Source organism: Oncorhynchus keta, chromosome 29 (genome assembly GCF_023373465.1).
Source record: "Oncorhynchus keta strain PuntledgeMale-10-30-2019 chromosome 29, Oket_V2, whole genome shotgun sequence".
Taxonomy (NCBI): Eukaryota; Metazoa; Chordata; class Actinopteri; order Salmoniformes; family Salmonidae; genus Oncorhynchus; species Oncorhynchus keta.
In genome coordinates this window covers 47607437-47614140 of record NC_068449.1, presented here as the reverse complement: position 1 = coordinate 47614140, position 6704 = coordinate 47607437, and positions in this window count along the sequence as shown.

Genomic DNA, 6704 nt, shown 5'->3' with positions numbered 1-6704 from the left:
GAGACTCTCCATCACCACCACACAGAACACAACCAGTGGACAGGTAGACTGAACATCTTCAGTCTTGGTCGTCATCAGAGAGACAGAGGTTCCAGTCAGGGATCCAGTCTGCAGAACAGACCCTTCTCTTCACAGTCTCAGTGCAGGGATGGAGCAGGTCCCGGAGCTGATAGAGATAGACCCTCCTGTTTCTATGATACAAACACCACCATATCCATGATGATCAGAGCAGGTCATCCTGGCAACCAGTGGCAAACCTTGAAGGCCTTCTAAGCCTTCAGAGAGGATATATAGATTGATTTGAATGTTTTTGTGAATAGCCTGCTATTTCTTTGACACTATTTGATGCTGTCTATCTGCCGTGTCTATGTTTGACCAAAACCGCGCTCTCTTTTAGCCATGGAGTGCTATGTATTACGGTCGCTGTCCTTTCAGCACCACGAGCCTCACCTTTGATGTGTCACTGTTGTCACTTTTGGTGATGGTGTGATAGTGGTGTTAGGCTACAGTAGGTTGTGTAAACAGTGGTTTTTGTTTTGCTGGTTGCATTATTTTATGCTGTGTGTTACATTTGTGTCTGTGCTGGTTCTGTCTCTGTGTAAGCGGCAGCCCGAAGCACGGCCAGGGCTGTTTGATTCATTCATAATGTCACCAAAATGCATTGTTCCTCCTTCGCTATAACTTGAATGGTCCGGCTCCATTAGATACAATGTAGGCTTTTGGAAGATTTTTTGTCCTACAGTAACAGTTCGCTAGAAATAGTCCCTCCCGTTCCTATGATACGAACAAACAAACACCACAGTATCCATGACGAACAGAGCAGGTCACCCTGGGCTTCAGCCTTCAGATTGTGGTGGGAGACCCCCTTGGTGGTAGTCTATCAGGAAGTCTGTCTTCTCCTTCAGGGTCTTGTCTAATGCCTGGTGACTGGGTTCATAGAAGGCCTGGACCTGGGTCTAGCCTTCCTCAGGGTTACCCCACCAATACAGATGGGTCAGGATGGGTGTCACCACAAGAAGTGGTGAACACAGCACACAATCTAAACAATGGCTAGAGGATGGAGCTCAAAGACTAACCACCTTAGTTAGGGTGTTGGCTCCTGTTTCTACCCCCTCTTGTGTCATTGGGTCACAAAGTGGGAAGGGCGAGCGTTAGGACGGACGCAGGCAAGCCGTACGACTGTCCCACGTGTAGAAAGCACTTTCCCCAGGTGAACTATGTGACGAAGCACCAGACCATTCACATAAAGGAGAGGCCCTTCAAGTGTAAGCTGTGTTACAAGAGCTTCTCTTTCCTGATTAACCTTATCAGACATATGAGTGTCCACAACAGGGAGAAATTGTGGGTTGAGATGTACGCAGGGGAACAAATCTTTAGCTGATTATTTTATTATCATCCTGTGAAGTGTCCTGGGGTAAGAGTTTTAAATAAATGTATTACTAAGTCCCTCAGTTGTGCAGCTAGGTATGCGGAATGTCCACATTCTCACATGATACAGACTTGTATTTTGGTTCCTGGGACTGGAAGACTTCTCAGTGGAGGAGTTGCAGCGAGTATTGTCACGAGCCGTACCACCCTCTCAGGCCCCAGAGCCTAAGAAGGGAGATATGGAGCTTTGAAGGACAGAAGAATTGGGAGTATTGTAAATGTATTATTTTTAGTTGTGTGGATTAAGTTTGTCGACACCACATATGAATTTACTATTTAAATTGTTTTTTTCAACCCTGTCCTGTTGGTGGCGGCAATACACCTTTTTGGGATGTAATCTGCCATAAAACCCACAGTAGAAGAAGAAGTTAAGATGGATGAGGAGGAGGAAACCTGACTGACAACTGTGGCAAGTTTTGGGAGTATGGAGAGGCCAGAGATAAATTGGGATAAGGAACAGAAGGTGGGTATTGGACAAAGGCCATCAGTGTGTCTGCTGCAAGCAGTACAGCAGATTTAGGTGCGGCATGAGCATGGTAAACGGAAAGACTTGGTCATGGATAGCAAGGAAGAAGTAGAAGAGCGAAGTGCAATGGGAAGACGTGTGTTGAGGAAGAATGGCTCCAAGTACAAACCGTATTCTGCTGTCTGATGGCTCAGGAATTTTACCTGACGAGAGTGAGGAGGAATTACCTCTGGTGGCAGGTGTGGTGAAGACCTCCAAGTCCAAGAAAAGGATGATTTGGGTGCAGTGGTGGTGACATTTCTGGAGAAAGTGGATCCCTGCCTTTTCGCTGATTCATAGGTAGTCTCAGGTTGGGTAGAAAATAAATTGGTGTAGGTACCTCGAAATGGACTTGTGATGATTTTCTGTGTTTCTTCTGTCTGTGTTTCTTTGCGTTATGTGCCTAGGGAAAAGACTTGGCTTGCCTTTGAAAGGAGTGATTACTGGGTTGCTGTTAAGTGTTGAGGTTGTGATAGGTGAGATATGTCTGTTAATTGAATGATTTGAATATTCCGCCCTGAAACATATAATTGTATGGAATTGATTAGAATGTATAAAATCATAATCAATAAATGTGTAGTCCTAGTCAGAATTAGGGTAAAACAATATGTCTTTATGGTATTTTAAACACAAACTGTCTGAGCTTGGTGCCGACCTGACTAGAGCTTTGGGAGAGGGGAGTACGTCTCAAGGACAAGGTCACTATCTCTGTCGGCTGGGTAGTGAGGCAGACAGTGTGTATGTAGCAGGACATGTGTGTGTGTGTGTGTGTGTGTGTGTGTGTGTGTGTGTGTGTGTGTGTGTGTGTGTGTGTGTGTGTGTGTGTGTGTGTGTGTGTGCGTGAGAAGTCAGTATAAAATGAATTGATTTGTATTCTTGACTTTACGTTCCCGTGAATAAACCTTTTTGACTATTTTAGCTGGGCCTCCGTCTGTTTCATTCGACCAGGATCTTACAAATTCTAGTTGGCAGACTGAGAATAATATAATTAAATTGTGTGATGTACCTGGAGAACATAATTATCTTATCAGGTTGAGAAACTAAAATAGAATATTCCCTGTGTCTGTGACGCCCGCTGTTTTGGGTTCGAAGCAGACCCCGTGGCGAGTGTGGTGAAACTGATTAGAAACGGTCTGTCCTTTTTGAGTTTTGAAGCAGTCTTTTCCTGATAGTCAGGTTGGGATATGTCAGTTGTCCCGTGAGAGCTTTTGTGCCAAACCCACTAAGGTGTTTCAGAAGCCACGCTTATGGTCATGTTGTAGGAGGGAGAGTTAAAAATGTGAAAAGTGTGCAGGAGGGCATGGGACAAAGAAATGTGTAGTATAGGTGGAAAAAAACATTGTGTAAATTGTGGGGGTGCCCATGTTGCTGGGGATCAGAAGTGCCCGGTGTAAGAGACAGGTTGAGGTTGCCAGGGAGAGCAGAGGATGATGGGTCAAGGGCCTTGGCCAATAGAGTGATTCGAATGTTATCTTCAGTAAGATTGGCTTCTTAGCATTCATTGCCATGGTTATCAACTGTACCGCAGAAATAGAATGTAAATCACAGAAAATATATGTTGTGGTGGCAGCTGCTACGGTAAGTACTTGGATTTACCAGGTTTTACTGGAGAGTTTTGTTTTTTATTTTATTTCACCTTTATTTAACCAGGTAGGCAAGTTGAGAACAAGTTCTCATTTACAATTGCGACCTGGTCAAGATAAAGCAAAGCAGTTCGACACATACAACAACAGAGTTACACATGGAGTAAAACAAACATACAGTCAATAATACAGTAGAAACAAGTCTACATACGATGTGAGCAAATGAGGTGAGATAAGGGAGGTAAAGGCAAAAAAAGGCCATGGTGGCAAAGTAAATACAATATAGCAAGTAAAACACTGTAATGGTAGATTTGCAGTGGAAGAATGTGCAAAGGAAATAATGGGGTGCAAAGGAGCCAAATAAAATAAATACAGTAGGGAAAGAGGTAGTTGTTTGGTCTAAATTATAGACGGGCTATGTACAGGTGCAGTAATCTGTGAGCTGCTCTGACAGCTGGTGCTTAAAGCTAGTGAGGGAGATGTGTTTCCAGTTTCAGAGATTTTTGTAGTACGTTCCAGTCATTGGCAGCACAGAACTGGAAGGAGAGGCGGCCAAAGAAAGAATTGGTTTTGGGGGTGACCAGAGAGATATACCTGCTGGAGCACGTGCTACAGGTGGGTGATGCTATGGTGACCAGCGAGCTGAGATAAGGGGGGACTTTACCTTGCAGGGTCTTGTAGATGACCTGGAGCCAGTAGGTTTGGCGACGAGTATGAAGCGAGGGCCAACCAACAAGAGCGTACAGGTTGCAATGGTGTGTAGTATATGGGGCTTTGGTGACAAAACGGATGGCACTGTGATAGACTGCATCCAATTTGTTGAGTAGGGTATTGGAGGCTATTTTGTAAATGACATCGCCGAAGTCGCGGATTGGTAGGATGGTCAGTTTTACAAGGGTATGTTTGGCAGCATGAGTGAAGGATGCTTTGTTGCGAAATAGGAAGCCAATTCTAGATGTAACTTTGGATTGGAGATGTTTGATGCTGGTCTGGAAGGAGAGTTTACAGTCTAACCAGACACCTAGGTATTTGTAGTTGTCCACGTATTCTAAGTCAGAGCCGTCCAGAGTAGTGATGTTGGACAGGCGGGCATGTGCAGGCAGTGTTCGGTTGAAGAGTGTGCATTTAGTTTTACTTGTATTTAAGAGCAATTGGAGGCCACAGAAGGAGAGTTATATGGCATTGAAGCTTGCCTGGAGGGTTGTTAACAGTGTCCAAAGAAGGGCCAGAAGTATACAGAATGGTGTCATCTGCGTAGAGATGGATCAGAGACTCACCAGCAGCAATAGCGACATCATTGATGTATATAGAGAAGAGAGTCGGTCCAAGAATTGAACCCTGTGGCACCCCCATAGAGACTGCCAGAGGTCCGGACAACAGACCCTCCGATTTGACACACTGAACTCTATCAGAGAAGTAGTTGGTGAACCAGGCGAGGCAATCATTTGAGAAACCAAGGCTGTCGAGTCTGCCGATGAGGATGTGGTGATTGACAGAGTCGAAAGCTTTGGCCAGATCAATGAATACGGCTGCACCGTAATGTTTCTTATCGATGGCGGTTAAGATATCGTTTAGGACTTTGAGCGTGGCTGAGGTGCACCAATGACCAGCTCTGAAACCAGATTGCATAGCAGAGAGGGTATGGTGAGATTCAAAATGGTCGATAATCTGTTTGTTGACTTGGCTTTCGAAGACCTTAGAAAGGCAGGGTAGGATAGATATAGGTCTGTAGCAGTTTGGGTCAAGAGTGCCCCCCCCCTTTGAAGAGGGGGATGACCGCAGCTGCTTTCCAATCTTTGGGAATCTCAGACGACACGAAAGGAGGTTGAACAGGCTAGTAATAGGGGGGCAACAATTTCGGCAGATAATTTTTAGAAAGAAAGGGTCCAGATTTTCTAGCCCGGCTGATTTGTAGGGGTCCAGATTTTGCAGCTTTTTCAGAACATCAGCTGACTGGATTTGGGAGAAGGAGAAATGGGGAAGGCTTGGGCGAGTTCCTGGTTCTACATTTCTTGAATGGGGCATGCTTATTTAAGATGGTTAGGAAGTCAGTGATGAGTGGAGGTCGTTTGACCGCTGACCCATTACGGATGCAGGCAATGGGGCAGTGATCGCTGAGATCTTGGTTGAAGACAGCAGAGGTGTATTTAGAGGGCAAGTTGGTTAGGATGATATCTATGAGGATGCCCGTGTTTACGGCTTTGGGGAGGTACCTGGTAGGTTCATTGATAATTTGTGTGAGATTGAGGGCATCAAGTTTAGATTGTAGAATGGCTGGGGTGTTCCAGTTTAGGTCGCCTAGCAGCATGAGCTCTGAAGATAGATGGGGGGCAATCAGTTCACATATGGTGTCCAGAGCATAGCTGGGGGCAGAGGGTGGTCTATAGCAGGCGGCAATGGTGAGAGACTTGTTTTTAGAGAGGTGGATTTTTAAAAGTAGAAGTTCAAATTGTTTGGGTACAGACCTGGATAGTAGACAGACCTGGATAGTATTACAGAACTCTGCAGGCTATCTTTGCAGTAGATTGCAACACCGACCCTTTTGGCAGTTATATCTTGTCTGAAAATGTTGTAGTCAGGGATGAAAATTTCAGAATTTTTGGTGGTCTTCCTAAGCCAGGATTCAGACACAGCCAGAACATCCGGGTTGGCAGAGTGTGATAAAGCAGTGAATAAAACAAACTTAGGGAGGAGGCTTCTAATGTTAACATGCATGAAACCAAGGCTATTACGGTTACAGAAGTAATCAAAAGAGAGCACCTGGGGAATAGGAGTGGAGCTAGGCACTGCAGGGCCTGGATTCACTTCTACATCACCAGAGGAAAAGAGGAGGAGTAGGATAAGGGTACGGCTAAAAGCAATGAGAATTGGTCGTCTAGAACGTCTGGAACAGAGAGTAAAAGGAGGTTTCTGGGGGCGAAGAAATAGCTTCAACGTATAATGTACAGACAAAGGTATGGTAGGATGTAAATACAGTGGAGGTAAACCTAGGTATTGAGTGATGATGATAGATATATTGTTATATAGAGATATAGAGATATTGAAGAGTTACAAGGTCTGCTGAACAAAAGAGCCCCATCACCCCAAACAGTTAAAGTAGTGGAATTGGGTGGTGATTTTTATTTGTGTTATGAAATCGTGTTCTATAGGTGTTGGGTTAGTTGGTGGTGTTTTTTTTCCTCCCTTTT